Source organism: Eurosta solidaginis, chromosome 4 (assembly GCF_040869045.1).
Source record: "Eurosta solidaginis isolate ZX-2024a chromosome 4, ASM4086904v1, whole genome shotgun sequence".
Taxonomy (NCBI): domain Eukaryota; kingdom Metazoa; phylum Arthropoda; class Insecta; order Diptera; family Tephritidae; genus Eurosta; species Eurosta solidaginis.
The window spans coordinates 70,661,151-70,679,307 of record NC_090322.1 but is presented as its reverse complement, the minus strand read 5'-3'; the positions used below and the strand labels follow the sequence as shown (position 1 = coordinate 70,679,307).

Genomic DNA, 18,157 nt, shown 5'->3' with positions numbered 1-18,157 from the left:
GTATTGATTTGTTTCAAATCTAATTCCAACAGCAATCGTACCACGACATACTTTATTATATATGTACATGAAATTGTTACTTAAATTAATACAGTTCATATAAAAAAGAAGTAAGTACTTTAATAATAACATAAACTCGCTTAATTGGTTTTCGTTTTCCAATTGAAATATTTTCCTGTGCAAGCACATCGCTAACCTGTGTTGGCAAAAGATATGATTATACTGTCTTCGATAGATAGTCGGACGAGCCGCTACTCGGCGAAGTAGAGATGACCGTTGTGTCGGTGGCAGCAGTTACAACAGCAGTTTCTAACTTTGCACCATCCGTACAGTTTGATGAATGCTTCACTGCCTTTTCCAATTGCTTGGCGCCAGCAATTTATGCTGTTTGTAAAACTTTAGCTGTAATGCAAATACATATATAGATGGGTTAAAGTGGATTTCGTATGTTATTCAACAACTCACCCTATACCATCATCACAGCCTTCTCATCGATTTTGAATATGTGTACTATTTCAGTATTCAGACCCAGTTCGTTGATGGATATGTATGCTATCCATTAGGCAGACAATTTGGTGCGTTCGATTCATTCATATACTGTGGGTATTTGAGCCGTAGACGCAGATATTTTGATTCTTTTTAAAGTGTAACATTTGTAAGCAGTTGGGATTCTCTGCTGTCACCATCAACACTAGAAAGCTATTGAAGAAACGCTCGACCAAGATAATATGTTGCGATTTACGCGCATAGATTTCTTCCACCTTGTTGTTGTTGTTGTTGTTGTAGCAATGCTCGCCCCACCTAATAGCCGCGACCGATCACAAATTGTCATCAATATCCTCTAACTGGAGTCCAAGGAAACTTGCCGTTTCAACAGGGGTGGACCATAAGGAAAGGGGTGTTAGAGGCGTTGGTTCCACATTACAATTAAAGAGATGGTTGGTGTCATGTGGGGACACATTGCAACCAGGGCATACATTTTGTATGTCGGGGTTGATTCTGGATAGGTAAGAATTTAACCTGTTACAGTATCCAGAACGAAGTTGAGCAAGAGTGACACGCGTTTCCCTGGGGAGTATGCGTTCCTCTTCTGCGAGTTCTGGATATTTTTCTTCAAGTACTGGATTCACCGGGCAATTCCCGACATAAAGGTCCGACGCCTGTCTACGGAGTTCACCATGGACCTGCTTGTGTTTTTCCGCTTCATACGGCTGGGTTCTCAGGTGCCGTATTTCCTCAAAATGCTTACGGTGATGACTCCTTAGGCCCCTAGGCGGTGCTGGTTCGTCAATCAGATGTCTGTTGGGATGCCAAGGTTTCTGGGTATTCAAGAGAAACTGTTTGGTCAGCATCTCATTTCTCTCCCTGATGGGGAGTATTCTCGCCTCATTATGCAGATGGTGTTCTGGGGACATAAGAAGACAGCCCGTGGCGATTCTGAGAGCAGTATTTTGGCAGGCCTGTAGTTTCTTCCAGTGGGTGGTTTTTAGGCTTGGCGACCATATGGGTGACGCGTAGCACGTAATCGGCTGGCTAATTGCTTTGTATGTGGTCAAGAGCGTTTCTTTATCTTTTCCCCAGGTACTGCCATCAAGGGATTTGAGGATTTTATTACGGCTCTGAATTCTTGGAACAATTGCCGTTGCGTGCGCACCAAAATGTAGATCCTGATCAAACGTCACACCCAAGATTTTGGGGTGTAGGACAGTCGGTAGCGTAGTGCCATCGACGTGGATGTTCAATATGGTCGACATTTGGGGCGTCCATGTTGTAAATAAGGTGGCGGAAGATTTAGTCGGTGACAATGCCAGGTTTTGCGAGGCGAAAAAACTGGAGAGATCAAGGAGATAGCCGTTTATTTTATTGCACAGCTCATCGATCTCTGGGCCTGGGCCTGTGGCCATTATCGTGCAGTCATCGGCGTAGGAAACGATTGTGACTCCTTCCGGTGGTGAAGGTAACTTAGATATGTAGAAATTAAACAAACGCGGGGATAGGACACCACCCTGTGGCACCCCTTGTTTAATTCTCCTTTGTTTTGATGTTTCGTTTCTGAATTGCACCGATGCCTGCCGACCACCCAGATAATTTGCGGTCCACCTTTTGAGACATGGGGGAAGGGTAGACCCTTCCAGGTCTTGCAGTAACGAGCCATGGTTGACCGTATCAAAAGCTTTTGATAGGTCTAACGCTACGAGTACTGTTCTATGGTGGGGATATTGATTCAAACCGCAATTTATCTGGGTACTAATGACATTTAGCGCGGAGGTAGTGCTATGGAGTTTTCTGAAGCCATGCTGATGAGGGGCTAGCTGCAAATGTGCTTGGAAATAAGGGAGCAAAATGGCTTCAAGCGTCTTTGCCACTGGCGATAGGAGAGATATCGGACGATATGACTCGCCTACGTTAGCTGGTTTCCCAGGCTTTAGTAGCGGGACCACCTTGGCCATTTTCCATTTCTCGGGTATGACAAAGGTGGAAAGAGACAGGTTGAAGACATGCGCTAAATATTTGAAACCCTCTTTCCCTAGGTTTTTAAGCATCGGCATGGCTATGCCGTCTGGGCCCACTGCTTTGGATGGTTTAGCGCGACCAATGGCGTCCTCAACCTCTCTAGCGGTGATGGTAATTGGTGACGCGCTGAGTTTGTGTTTATGTGCGTGTCTATTGGCTCTCCGTATATCTTTGTCGACCGTAGGATGCATTATATATTGCCGGCAGAAAGCGCTCGCGCATTTTTTCGCATCCGACAGCACCTTATCGCCAAAGGCGATGGAAACTTTGTCTTTGTGCTTAGTCGGATTCGATAGGGACTTTACGGTGGACCAAAGTTTACCTACACCGGTAGAGAGGTTACAACCTCTTAGGTGGTCTTCCCATTTCGCCCGCTTGTGTTCGTCCACAAGCAATCTGATACGTTGGTTTATATCCCTTATTTGGGGGTCGCCTGGATCAAGCTGTCTTATAAGGTCGCGTTCCCTCGCTAAGCTCGCGGCCTCCGCCGGGAAGTGGGGCCGGATTACGGGAATTCTCCCGGCGGGAATGAAATGTGCCGAGGCGGATTCAATGACCTTACGAAAGGCACGCTCCCCTTGGCGGGCATCAGTCGGGATAGGGAGGGCAGCAAAGCTGCTGTCTGTTGCAGATTTATATTCTTCCCACTTTCCTTTTTTGAAGTTTATGAAAGTGCGTTTTTCGGTGACGATGAAGTCGGCGGTACGCTCGAACGAAATAAGTATGGGCAGGTGGTCGGATGCCAATGTTACCATCGGCTGCCAGTTGACGCAGTTTACGAGTTCTGCGCTCACGATTGAGATATCTGGCGAGCTATGACAGCTTCCTACCATACGTGTGGGGGCGTCTCCGTTTATTGTGCAGAACGTCGTTTCGTCTATTTGATCCGCCAACATCTCACCCCTACTGTCCGCCCGCAAGTTTGAATGCCATAGGTCGTGATGGGCATTGAAATCGCCTAAGATAATGCGATTGTTGCCAGTGAGTAAGGCCTCGATATTAGGGCGGTATCCACCGGGGCAACAGGTGACAGGAGGGATGTAGAAGTTGATGAATTCTAGATTTGCATCGCCTGACCGGACAGATAGGCCTTGACGTTCTAAAACATTGTCCCTGCGGTCGATGCCAGGATCAAATATATGATATTGCACAGAGTGGTGTATAATAAACGCGAGGCCGCCTCCATTTCCGCTCTCGCGGTCTTTCCTGTGGACATTATAACCAGAGCAGGTCTGCAATGCAGATCTTGCTGTGAGTTTAGTCTCTTGAATCGCAGCAATGCGGATGTTGTGCCGCTTCATGAAATCGACTATCTCCGTAATCTTCCCAGTTAGTCCATTACAGTTGAACTGCAGAATTCTGAAGTGCATGAGGGGTGACGCCGCCACTCTAGGGGTAAGTGACGGGTGACTACGCCTAGGTTGTGGAAGGCCACCTTGTCACAGTTATTGATGGAGAAAATGCGAAAGCCATATTTACCATCCAATGCGGAAATGGAACTGTAGAGGAAGAAACATTTTATAAAATTTAATAAAATCAAAAAATGATAGTTGTGTTAAAATGGGGTAAAGTATTGTATGTTAAAGTATAGCGAAGTTTGAATAGGTCTCATTCTTCTCCTTTGGAAACATGTACGAAGGTACCTCGTAAGATATTAAAAATTCTCAACGCTTTTTTTGCAATAACTTAAAAAAAAGCTCATATTCATCAAATTTCTATTTAACTTCTACATACCAATAGCTACCTTTACCACGAGAAGGGGTCACTATTGCTTCTATACCTATGCAATTGTTTCCTACATCGATAAGCTTTGTAATAAAATCTCTCTCTCACTAGGGTAGGCATCTCGTCGTTGGTGTGAGGGCTTAGCCGATCTCCATAGCGCCCGACTATGAGGCGGAGCTGTTTAGGACTGGTATCTACGCCGTTTTGCCTCAAAGGAGTGTGGCGGGATTGTGGTGACCAAGAACTGCCAACCCCCTAATCCAGGGTGTTATGCGGACCATGCCTATTGGACAATTTACTGTATTCGAACGGAGCCTTCCCGATACCGGGCCACCTCGGGAAGTATTGATGGCCTTACCACAGTAAGGGGCGCTGCTGTGGCTGACGGTTCTTTCCCCTTATATAATACTGGGCCGCTGAGCCCGCCTTGTCGGGCTGGTGGTCGAGATGAAACCTCTTTACCAAATAAGGAGGATGATAAGAGGACTGAGTCGCAAGCCAAGGACGACGAATACGCATTAAGGGATGCGTCGGACTCGGCGAGCGAGAGTAGTGCTGAATCAATGAACTCCGTGTTGGAAAAGCACACAAATGAGTAGAAGAGTGGAGAAGGGTACGGAGCAGGGGCTCTCGCGGTACCGTGCAGCAATAAGCTTTGTTCAACGCCTGAGAGCAGTGGTCGACCCAACAGAAGTGGAGATCGAGCGCTTGGAATGGGCCCATGAGGCGGTAGAAGTAGGTCGAAAGCCGTTCAAACGGTTTGCTGCTAGAAACCCTCGGTTCTGCAACCGGTACGAGAAAGAAGCGTCGAATCGTAGAATGAAGAGGCAACGTTCGGCGGTAGGCGAGAAGCCTGCTTCCAAGAGGCAGAAAGGACCCAGTCCCAGAGCCGCGAGGCAGGGCAGTCGCATAGACAAGACAAGTAGGCCCAAAGCTGTAAGACAGAGGGGCCCCAATAGCAAGGTAGCAACTACCTCGAAGGTTGCGAGTCAGAGGGAAGTTCCAACTATGGAAGTAGGAGATAAGCCAAAGGGAAATAATGCTAAGACTCCGACTTTCTCGGAGGTGCACGCCGGCTTTTCCCGAGAAAATTAGTGATTCGATGGGTGCATAAGACTGAATCATGTACCGCACTCTTGGAGAACTGCTCGTGTAGCTTTCCTACCAAAGGCGGGAAAGATCGGTCACGTGTATCCCAAAGATTATAGACCCAATAGCTTAACATCATTTCTGCTCAAAACCTTTGAGAGGCTGATAGATGTGCACATAAAGTCCAACGTGGATTAAAACTGCTCTCCACAACACAATAGGCGTACACCAAAGGCAAGTCAGTAGACACCGCATTGCATAGGGTGGTAATAAGCATAGAAAAAGCCCTAGAATATAAGGAATTTGCTCTAGAAGTCTTCTTAACCATTGCCGGGGCTTTCAACAGTGTTTCTAAATTGGCGATTATGGATGGTCTTAATTACGTTAAAGTACATCCAGCCTTACCCAGATGGATCGACTGCATGTTAAACTGCAGTAAGATTACATCGCAATGGGGATTGTACGCGTCCACAAAAATTAGTGGACAGGGGCACTCCGCAGGGAGGGGTGCTATCACCTCTGCTGTGGACGCTGGTCATTAACCAACTGCTCAGGGGATTCTACGAGGGACCAGCAAAACTTACGGTTTACGCAGTTGGCGTTGCATATGGTCTTGTTTACAAAGAGGTACAAAGTCCCTAAATTAGGAGGGGCGACACTACGGGAGAAACCATGCACAAAATATCTAGGAATCATCCTAGACAGTAAGCTGCCATGGAAGCTCAACGTGGAGGAGAGGGTGAGGAAGGCTTCAACGGCACTTTATGCATGTAAAAGAATGCAAAAGAACCGACATATACGATCAGAAGGCACTCGAAGACGATGCCTCAAAACTAACAACTAAAAGCAATAATTATCATTTCACTGACACAAATTTTACAGTTTTTTTCTTCGGGAGTTGGACACAATCTTTTCATTATATTACTTAACAATTTAAAGGCTTCATTCTGTATTGCGAACGATAGCTCAGACGAACGAATCGTCAAGGCGAAAGGCAAAAGTAATTGTCAAGTGATAAGTTGCCACCGTTTAACATAGTGCAAATACACTAGCGATTCGTCTCTGATCCGCAACGAAAGTTCGTTTCGTAATAGAGAATGAGGCCCTAAGATTAGACTTTTTTCAATTTGTATTTTGACTTACCGGCAACAACAGAATCATGTTTAATTGTACGCCGCACAATCATTATAGCATCATGTAACGAAGCTCAGTTTCTTCCAAACATTGTTCGGCACCGCCACGTAAAATCAATGTACATGTTCTAGCATTAACGCAACCTTTAAATAATTATAAACTTTGAAAATAAAATCAATGTCAAACCCACTGTCTAACCTTGGAAAACGTTGAAACGTTCACCACCAATTTGACTTCTTCTAAGTAATCACAGTGACCCAAAACACTTGAATTAATATCATTAGCTGTAGTCATAACAGCACCACTACAAGCTTTCATTGTACGTTTAAAACCTTCTTCTGGTACACGAACAGCACAGAATATATCACAATCTGCAAAATAGTGTGTAGCAACATCACCAATTGGCAGTTTAGATAACACAACATTGACGCCTTACTTAGCTAGTTCATTGTACAGAATACGCCATTCAGCATCAACAATTTTCTGATACTCTTGAACATTATCAACACGTACGTTTCAGAATTATCACGGTCAGCCTTGAATTCCAAAACTATAGTTAATAATGCGATTTTACATTTTTTGTATGACGTTGGGTCCGTCAAAGGAAAGTACAGCGTCCACAACAATTTTAGAAAATAAATCTTTTTGTTGATGAATAAGTTTGGAGGACATTGCTGCGGCAGCGTGTTTTCCAATAAAGCACGTTGTTGTTCCTTTGATTGGCGCTTCCACATGTTCAGCCATGTCATATTTTGGTCATGCATAATTATAATGCTTTGCGTATATCTTTAATGATGATACGTGCATGCACGCCTTCCTCAACATATGGTTTAACTTGTTTTAAGATTTCACCTGCTTAAAGTATTAATGAAGTGGTGCCATCGCCGACCTGAAACATTTTTATTCTACACATTCTAATATAACAAAAAACTTACCTCAGCATCTTGAGATTTGGCGATGTCGATTAGAGTTTTACGGCTGAATGCACAATATCTAATAGTTTCATAATGGTAGCACCATCATTTGAAATTGTGACCTTACCACTGGAATCAACAATATGCTTATCCATACTGCGTGGACCCAATATAGTGCGTACAGCGTCCACAATTGATTGCGAGGCATCGTTATTGGATATGAGTTGAGGTTTACCTTGAGAGCTATCGGTACCCACACATTTTTTACACAAAAACTCATATGTACCCAATACAAGTTCAGGACGTTTATATTTATCGACACGCCGTCCGGTGTGGGCCAAATGTCGCAAATATACAGTTGGCACTCTTGAGAAAAAATACGAATCAATGAAAGCAAATAAAAGTGCAAGATTTTTTTTACCATCTGTTGTTACTTTACACATAAGACATTGGTAACGACGACCAGCATCTACAAATTGCATATGAGCCTTGCAACGATTACATCTAATTGGACCCAATTCACCAAAATTTACAATGGGTGGCTCATATTCACCCTCAACCGTGCCATTGGTTAGACGGTAAGTCTAATGGACAAAGCTGTTGTTTTTAATAAATCAGCTGTTGCAGGTATGCAATACAAAGAGGTCCTGCAAAGAAGAAAGATAAATGCAATTGCCAAACAAAACATTAATTTCGAATAGCGATACCTAACGTAACGTGGCGAGGAGTTACCCTGATCTTCTACCACATATTTTGGGGTCACCAATGGTGGTAATAAACCCTGTTCATTAGTAATAAAAGCACCACCAGCGCTATTTTATTATCGGATTTGGCATCTCATCGGGATCTAAACGGCCTTGGGCTTGATCATACTATTGCGGCTATTGATATTTACCAGTAACAGGTGCAGGTGGTTGCTAAAGAAAATAATCATCAGCAAATTTTAAATATATTAGTTGTATTAGAATACATTATAACCAGGACGTCCGGACGTGTCCGGGTATTGGGGGTTAACCCGGCTTGGGTGGTTGGCTGGACATCGGCGCCTGTCCAGGTTGTGTTGGTGGCATCATTTGACCCATGTAACCACGTGGTGCACCTGGTTGTTGTAGAGGATAACCTGGCTGTTGAGGTTTTCCATTTGTGCTCGATTTCCAGGCAACGAAGCGTATTGTATTGTTAATTCCATTTGTGGGAGACGTGCACGAAGTGCAACAATTGTTTTCTGGAAAAATATTAGAATTTGTAATATTGTACAGCTACAAACATAAATACATATTAAATTCATTTTCCAAACACTTACATTCAACATCGCTAAGTTATTTTAATTTAATTTAATTTAATGCTCCAAAATTAGCACAGGTCTGCAGCTCAATTTTTACGGAAAATGGCAGACTCGCTGAAAATTTTTTTCACCCACACAAAAATGACATATTTCACAATACCTATAAATATAGTAGATGCGAGAGAGCACGATACATTGTGGCAAAGCTTAATTTGCCAACATGCTATTTCATTTGGAGAATTTTTTGTTCCAAATCGTCACCCCTGTCAAAAATTCGTGTGGCTGTGTGCGTTTTTGATCACACGATTTTTGCAGGGTTATGTTCGGTCACCATGAAAATGATTTAAGACTTTCCTGGTTTATAATTAACTACTTGCTTATTTGTTTTCGAAATGGTACCGTCGCAATATACCAGTAAATGCTTCTTTATTTTCAGTTGCTCTTAAACAAACATAATAATTCATATTCAATAATTATAAGCCGGCGTTAAGCTCATGAATTCTTAAATATTAAACTAGTTGAATAATTAGAAGGGGCTATTTTTGCTATTGACCAATTTTACGCCTTTTTTGCACCCAACTCGTAAATTGATTTAACATATCTGATGGCAATGAAAGTATACAAAAAATAACCTTGGGGAAAAAGTATTTAGTACTGAATGGAAAAAAAGTGTGCATTCATTTCAAGTTTACATTCATTAAAGATTGGGAATGGTTCTTACATCCACAATCTATATTGAATTATATTTTACCATTCAATAACACACACACTTTAGCTTTGAGTTAAAGTATTTTAAGCCATTCAGGAATGGAGATATATAATATGCAACCAAAAAATCACAAATTTTTAAAAGAATGCTGAGAGAATGCACACTCAATTGGTTCAATCTTTTTACAGCTCTGCCATAAAGCCATAACCAGATAAAAGAGCTGATCGAACCTACCTTATGGAAATCAATGTAATCGATTAATGGTGCCATACCATATCGCTAACTCGATTACACTGATTTCCATAAGGTAGGTGTAATCAGCTGTTTTATCTGGTTGTTACGGCGGCAAGACCACAGATAGGGCGCGCTCGTAATAATGGTGGTGAGAAAAGAAAGGAAAAAAACACAAACGAATTCGTTATAAAAAGATACACAATAACGTTTATTGAAGTGAAAGTAAATGCATATTCAGAGTTAATCCAATTAGTAACAATTCAAAATTTCAGATTACAGAAGTGTATAAAATGAATTTTATAATTTTGATTAAAAAAGACTTACCTTCGGTGGCTTGGCTGCTGGCGGTTTCTTAAACGTTCGCAAAAGAAGTGAAAGAGGTAAAAAGACTTTAGTTCGCGGCAACCGCCGAATCCTAGGCTTAACTATTATCCGGCGGGGTAAACGGTTATCGGTATAAACCGATATGAATAAATGAAAGGAAAAGTAAAGCGATACGAGGGTGCACCGCCATATTTAGGCTTGTGGCCTAAACACTGGTTATGGCTTTATGATTATAAGTCACCATTAATTCGCCCTTTACATCAAATATGTAAAAAACATGCATTCTGTAAATACTCGAAGCAAAAATAACTTCAACCTAGCTACTTATAAAACTGAAGCAGACAAATGTAACTTGTATTATAAGGGATTAAAATGCTATAACGAGCTACCCAATGATATCAAATCATGTAATGCTAATAGATTAAAAAAAAATTGTATATTCATTGCAAAACACTACCAATTTTTAGTACTGTATAGGCAGGCTTCCATAGAATCAATAAAAATGTATGCCTGCTATGTATTCTGATATGAAGCGTCTTCCAACAATTTCCCTCCCAAGTTCTCGTGCGCATACAATAAAAGTCGCCGAAGCACATACTGCAACGCATCACTCGATCATATCAGTGCATCGCCGTTCGGATGTTTCCTTCGCGCTTTACGAACATGCGTAAAAGTCGCCGAAGCACATACTGCAACGCATCACTTGATCATATCAGTGCATCGCCTTCATGCTTATTCGTAAACGGCCTTCATATCAGAGATAACTGGCATCAAAATAATGTTGGCATGATTCGGAGGTCTGCCACAGTTCAGCACCATACGATAGTTCATAGATATAACTAGGTTAGAATTATATGTTAGTCTAGTTCAGATTAATATATATATATACATTGTAAATACATATAAGCTAGGTTTAATTAAGCTGTAATAAATAAATAAATTGTTCGGGGTGTCAATCCTCGACATAATGGACATGAGTCGTTATCTGTTAGCCAGATCGTTAAACGCGATCGGTGAAAACCGTGCAAACATGGCGTGGAGACAAAATTAAAGTTTGTAATCTCCTCGTTACAAATCGCACAGGTATTACCTGGTGTTGGGTGGTTGCTTAAATTCTCATTACTGTGGCCTACCGACATTTTAAATTTATTAGGATTCAATTACCCAAACACGCAATTAAAAAAAAGAAAAAAAAAATGTAAGTTTCTATGTATAAGCTATATCATCAAAAATATAGGTCTAGTAAGTCAATGAAAGTCGTGAGTTGAATGAACTGGTATACAAATTCTTCTAATGCACATTTAAAGAAAACAATGTAGCTGGTGCAAAATTTTTTCTTATCTCTCTTACTATTTCACATTCAAGCACGAGTACCCACACGCTGATGTAAAAAGGGTAAGGGAGAACTAAATGTATTTCGGGGATAACAACTGGCAAGGTATACTATTTATAACTAAGAAAACCTTGTTCCAATATCGCTAATTCACTAACTTTTCTGAGTTGGTGAAATCGACGACCAATCGCATCCAAACTAAATTCCGTTACTCGTCCAAACTAGCATTGAAAAAAAAATTGGAAGCTCCAAAAGTAAGATTCTAAATATCTCGTTTTGGATCTTTGCTAACTGCTATTATTTGCAAACACTCAACTTATCCAAAGCCAGTTCACTGGTAGAGTGTTATAAACATATATTGCTTCAACTCTATTTCAAATGAAAAGTAGTTGGAAACCAAAATCCCAGTCAAAAAAATTGTGGACCGTGAAATGATTTTTACACTTGTTTCAATTATCCAAGTTTCATAATGCTTATCATGGTAATCGTGGGCTTTTTACTTTGCTTTGTATACATTTTGGTTGGTTATTAATCTGTTGCATGTCAAAACATTTTTGAGATTGGAGAACATTGTTTTTTGGACTTTTGACCTCCTAAAAGTGAAAAAAGTTATACTGTGTCACGGAAAGGTATGCATCACCACAAAGAAACTGTATACATGAGCATGCGGAGGAGACATATTGTAAATTCGGATGAAAAGATTCATATTAGGGTGGATCGCAGCAAGAATCCCGACCTCCCGAGTAACTATGCCCGGTTAACGCAAGCATGCACGCCCGCTCCGAGCTGCCTAGGCCAGTTGCAGTAGAAAACTACACTAACACATTAAACCTTAAGGCCATCCCTCCCTCCCCACCGCCAAGTTCTATGAAGAGCTTGGGGTCGCCAGAGCCTCGTATGTTAGTGAAACAGGATTCGCCGCGGATAGGTGAGGTTGACAATTGGGTTTGGAGAAGTTATATATTGCGCTGGCAACCTGAAGGGTTGGCCTACACAGCCCTCGAATCAGATATTTTAGTCGCCTCTTACGACAGGCATACCTACCGCGGGTATATTCCGACCCCTTAACCCGCTGGGGAGATGTCGTCTAGTAGCCTCTGTCGGTTCTGTGATCGCGAAGATGAGACTGCAGAACACATCCTGAAGGAATGCGATGCAGTCGCGAGACGAAGACTTGGGGTGCTAGCAACATCCAAAGTAGGAAATAGTAACATACACTCTCTGAATCCGAGAAGCATTCTGAATTTTCTCAGAGAACTCGGCTTGGATGAGGTGTTGTTAAGAGAATGAGGGACCAATAGACCAATAGGTCACAGTGCTTGACCTCACAACATCTATCTATCTATCTATCTAAGTGGAATGCGGAGACTGTTATCTTGTCTATGAATGCAACCAGGCTAGAGAGCATTCCATGTCTACACAAGATCTTATGGTGGTAATCGAAAACATCAGAGGCGATTTGAGCTGGTGTCTTCGGGCCCGAAGCCACAATATGAGCTGAACGAACTACGAACCCACAATGTAGTACTGCGGGCGTGGGTTTTAGGCCACAGAGGGGTGAGTGGATGGTAATAAGCGGGCGAACGTTCTAGCGAGAGAGGGAGCTACTGTACGGCCTATTGGGCCCAAGCGGCAGCTGCCAGTTCGCTAAAAAAAAATAATAAAAATAAGGTGGCATATATTGCTGGTAGACAGATATATAAGAACACTGGCGCACTCTGAACAATCTAAGTTACTGCAGGAGGATGTAGTCTTAATCGCAAGGGCAGCAATCATACGCCCTTCAAAAAATAAAATTAGAATTTTAACAGGTTTCTTAAAAGACATTGCAGACTCAACAGCCACATGCAAAAATTGGGCAAATAATCGTGATACCTGCGGGTTCTGTGATCGATAAGCGGATACGGCTAAACATATCCTCCTGGAAAGCGATGCAATCTCAAGAAGGCTAAGCCTTTAAGTTGGGGCGGGGTCGCCCCTCGTGGAAATAAAAACTAAGCGGAACCGAGGTTTTGTACAGTTATCATTTAAAAACTATCTAATATTCATATTTACACAGTTAATAGCATATCCACAATACATAGTTTAGGGTAATTCATTTAAAAGTGGATTCTGCAGCAGCCGAATCCAGACTGCTTTACAATAGGGTTTCCTTTTTAACAAAAATAAAAGAAACTGCCTTACGAAGATCTATGCAGTGCTACTAGAATTACAATCCTTGATGGGTTTTATGGCATCAGTGCTTATCCAAATGCGAGAACTTCTTGCGCAATTTCTCACGACGTTCTTTCTTCACGCTACACCAAGGTTTCTCTGTAGGTGACGCACTCACCAAGCTACCATCGCTGGCCAGACGAATATGTGGAAAGTTAGTGCGTCCTTTCACATAAGCTTTGCTATTGTTTGAATCAAAAACTGTTTATCAATCTCCTTTGAATTGGGTTTTGAATCGATCTAGAGATTGGAGAAGGGAGATAATATAACAGAATCCAAATTTTACTAAAGTTTTTGCAATGCAAATTTGTGGCGAAGAAATCATATTCATTTTATTCGGATTTACTTCCTTTACATACCGCTCTAAGTCGACGCTGCGAAAGAGCAGTGGATTACGTGCGTCCACAATCTGCACAACAACATCTGAACGTTCGACAACACGCCACAACTGACACCAAAATTCTAAATTCTTTTCATAAGGTGTAAGTAAGATGTCGTTGTCTTCTTGGAGCAGCGCCAAATTGCGACACCATTCTAAGAAGCTTTCATTTTCAGCTCTTTGCAATTCCTCTGCGGTTGTTTGTGCTGTCCATTTAGGACGGCGTGGCACTGTTAGCATATTATTATTTTCCCTATGTTTTTGTTGCATTTGCTTCATTTGTGATTTCGAGAGTACACCAACGCCCGTTTTTGGATTGATGAATGTGATATTCAGTTTCTCAGCTTTAAATTCAGTGCCCGCCAGCTCAGCAGTGCGTAAAAAATCATGAAATGAAGATTCCTCAGTAACAGATGCCAAATTTAACCGTCCCCAATCGTAGCCATCTTGGATTTCGGTAGTATGGAGCTGTATCAACCCCAATAAATAAAAATTACCAATAAATTTTAGCTTAAACATTGTTTATCCAAATGCAGTTTTTGTTTACCATACTGTCGTTATCCACTTTACGGCGGAATTGATGCCCGAAGCGAGTTTTTATCAATGCTCGTCCCAGATTGCCGGACTTGGTTTTGCTTTTCTTGCTCATGCCGGTTTTTTAATACCATAAATTTACAATAAATTCTAAAATTCACAAATATTCCAGCACGTGCGCAAATTGAGCACATATTTTTTTTTTCCTAGATGTGCCTAAGCAGCTAACACATGCCGCAATGTAAATACCCGTCGCACAAAAGTTTCCTTTAATATTTTCCTTTTTTTAAATCCAGTTTTAGGCAAAAGTTGACAATTTATATAATGCGTTTTGAACTTTATGCACAATTTATTATTTTTATTATAATTTTATCAAAAATTGCCAATACGCAGCTGACAGCCGTAACTGACAATACTTCAACTGTATTGGGTTGCGTGAAACTAAAGAGTAGCAAAAAATACTACTATGTATAAAACAGCTGATAGGGTTGTTGTATGTCAATTTCGTTAAGTAACTAAGTTGGTGAAACCGCAAAAAAACTAAGCCGCAAATCTGGACCAACTTAGTTTATGAAATATAAGCTTTTTAATTTCCAAATTTAGTAAAATTTCAACTTAAGTCCTGCACTTAAAATTCGGGTCGCACATGTCGATAGCGGTATCAAAAGACGCGTATTTGCGTCAAGAAAGCAGAAACTATATTTTTTATCTCGTTTAAAAGTTATTCGGGGAAAAACGTCGATACTATTGTCGCTTTTTCTTTGTTGCAATTAAACAAACGAAAACAAATGAAGGTGGTGAATAGTGTTGCCAGCTCCGCAACAATATCTTGGTAGAACATTATAAGGTGGTGGCACGTGGACATAAATGCAAACAAACATACACTATTAATGTATTTTGTTTTGTAATTCTTTCAATAATTTGAAATTAATGTATTTAATTGGAACAAGTGCAGAATACATACATTTGTCAAAAAATAAAAATAAAAATAAAAAATCGGATTTTATAGAGATTTTTATGCTGATTCCAACGGTAAGAGCTCCTGATAATAGATATTAGTCAGAAAAAATACTAATTAAAATCAGTGAGTTAAGAACAAGAATAATAAAAGCAATAAACAATTAAATTTTAAACGAGCGAGTGTATATAATAACAACAATGGCAAAAAGATACCCAACAACCCCTCTCACACCATCATCAACTGTGTTGGCGAAGCAACTGGAGGTACAGAGACAATCAATTGTCAAAGAACTGACTGCAGAATTAAGGAAAACCGAAGAGCGTATAATGCAAAAATTTGGTGAGTTGTCTGCTGAAACTGCAAATTTGAAAAACCGCATTACTGCAGTCGAGAAGAGAGTTGGTGCCGTCGAGAACGCGTGCTCTGATGTTCTCTTGGTGCGAAATGAGTTGATTGCAGCTCAGGGCCACATTAATGCACTCGAAGCCAGCGCATTCGCCACTGACTTAATAATTACTGGCGTCCCACATGCAGCAAGTGAGTGTTTACCTGAGCTATTTTCGAAGATCTGCAGAGTAACTGATAGCAAAGCACCACCATGCGCGATGCGTTCCGATTGCGAAACAGTGGGAATAATAATAAACAAAAGAAGCCCAACACTTCCCCTCCCATTGTTATAAAGTTGTTCTCTGCACCTTACCGCAATCAGTTGCTAAAATCGGTTTGCTGTATTTTGTAAGTCTAAAAAGAGATCACTGACGCCCTCTGACATTGATTTGCCTGGCTATGGGACGGTAAATATTCATGAAACTTTGCCTAGGAGATTGCGGGAGGTGATGACGTGTGCATCTGAGCTGAGGCGGCAAAAAAAGTTAGCGTCGGCGTTTTCCAATCGAGGCAGTGTATTCCCTGCAAAAATCGTGTGACCAAAAACGCACACAGCCACACGAATTTTTGACAGGGGTGACGATTTGGAATGAAAAATTCTCCAAATGAAATAGCATCTTGACAAATTTAGCTTTGCCATAATGTATCGTGCTCTCTCGCACCTACTATATTCATAGGTATTGTGAAATATGTCATTTTTGTGTGGAAACAAATTTTCAGCGAGTCCGCCATTTTCCGCGAATTGAGCTGCAGGCCTGTGTTAATTTTGGAGCTTTAAATTAAATTAAAATAACTTAGCGATATTGGATGTAAGTGTTTGGAAAGTGAATTTAATATGTAATTATGTTTGTAGTCGTACAATATTACAAATTCTAATATTTTTCCAGAAAACAATTGTTGCACACACGTGCACGAACGTCTCCAACAAATGAAATCAACAACATAATACGCTTCGTTGTCTGGAAGTCGAGCACAAATGGAAAACCTCAGCAGCCAGGTTATCCTCTACAATAACCAGGTGCACCACGTGGTTACATGGGTCAAATGATGCCACCAACACAATCTGGACAGGCGCCAATGCCCAGTCAACCACCCAAGCCGGGTAAACCCCCAATACCCGGACACGTCCGGACGTCCTGTTTATAATGTATGCTAATACAACTAATATATTTAAAAATTTGCTGATGATTATTTTTGTGTTATTTTCTTTAGCAACCAGCTGCACCTGTTACTGGTAAATATCAACAGCCGCAACAGTATGATCAAGCCCAAGGCCGTTTAGATCCCGATCAGATGCCAAATCCGATAATAACATAGCGCTGGTGGTGCTTTTGTTTCATTAGTAGTTAGTTAGGGTTTATTACCACCATTGGTGACCACAAAATATGTGGTAGAAGATCAGGGTAACTCCTCGCCAAGTTACGTTAGGTATCGCTATTCGAAATTAATGTTTTGTTTGGCAATTACATTAAACTTTCTTCTTTGCAGGTCCTCTTTGTATTGCATACCTGCAACAGCTGATTTATTAAAAACAACAGCTTTGTCCATTACACTTACCGTCTCACCAATGGCACACACGGTTGAGGGTGAATACGAGCCACCCATTGTAAATTTTGGTGAATTGGGTGCAATTCGATGTAACCGTTGCAATGCTCATATGCAACTTGTAGATCCTGGTCGTCGTTTCCAATGTCTAATGTGTAAAGTAACAACAGATGGTAAAAAAAAAATTGTTCACTTTTACTTGTGTTCATTGATTCATATTTTTTCTCAGCAGTGCCAACTGCATATTTCCAACATTTGGGCCACACCGGACAGCGTGTCGATAAATATGAACGTCCTGAACTTGTATTGGCATAAAGCTGATAAAATATGACATGGCTGTACATGTCGAAGCGCCAATCAAAGGAACAACAAAGTGCTTTATTGGAAAAATGCTCTGCCACAGCAATGTCCTCCAATGTCCAAGAGTATCTGTACAATAAACTAGCTAAGTAAGGCGCCAATGTTGTGTTTTCTAAACTACCAATTGGTGATGTTGCTACACAGTATTTTGCAGATCGTGATATGTTCTGTGCTGTTCATGTACCAGAAGAAGATTGGAAACGTAGAATGAAAGCTTGTGGTGGTGCTGTTATGACTACAGCTAATGATATTAATTCAAGTGTTTTGGGTCAATGTAATTACTTTGAAGAACGTCAGGTTGGTGGTGAACCTTTCAACATTTTCCAAGGTTTGATATTGGGTTTGACATACATTTTATTTTTATAGTTTATAATTATTTAAAGGTTGCGTTAATGATAGAACATGTACATTGATTTACGTGGCAGTGTTGAACAATTTTTCGAAGAAACTGAGCTTCGTTACATGATGCTATAATGCATGTGCGGCGTACAACTAAACATGATTCTGTTGTTGCTG

At 41.0% G+C, this 18,157-nt stretch overlaps 1 long non-coding RNA gene and 1 pseudogene across 4 annotated transcripts; one reads left to right on the top strand and one right to left on the bottom strand.

The window, feature by feature from the left end:
• The window catches only part of LOC137249944 (T-complex protein 1 subunit eta-like), a 36,907-nt pseudogene extending 29,283 nt beyond the window's left edge, over positions 1–7,624 (bottom strand).
• A 9,338-nt stretch (positions 7,625–16,962) lies between these two features.
• Positions 16,963–18,157, top strand: LOC137249948 (uncharacterized). 4 transcript variants are annotated; one of them, XR_010952637.1, is made up of 5 exons: positions 16,963–17,164; positions 17,225–17,454; positions 17,514–17,730; positions 17,786–17,938; positions 18,008–18,151. It is a non-coding gene; the product is annotated as an uncharacterized lncRNA (long non-coding RNA). The 4 variants fall into 4 exon arrangements; XR_010952636.1 differs by having other exon boundaries at positions 17,514–17,969; positions 18,025–18,157; XR_010952634.1 differs by having other exon boundaries at positions 17,514–17,938.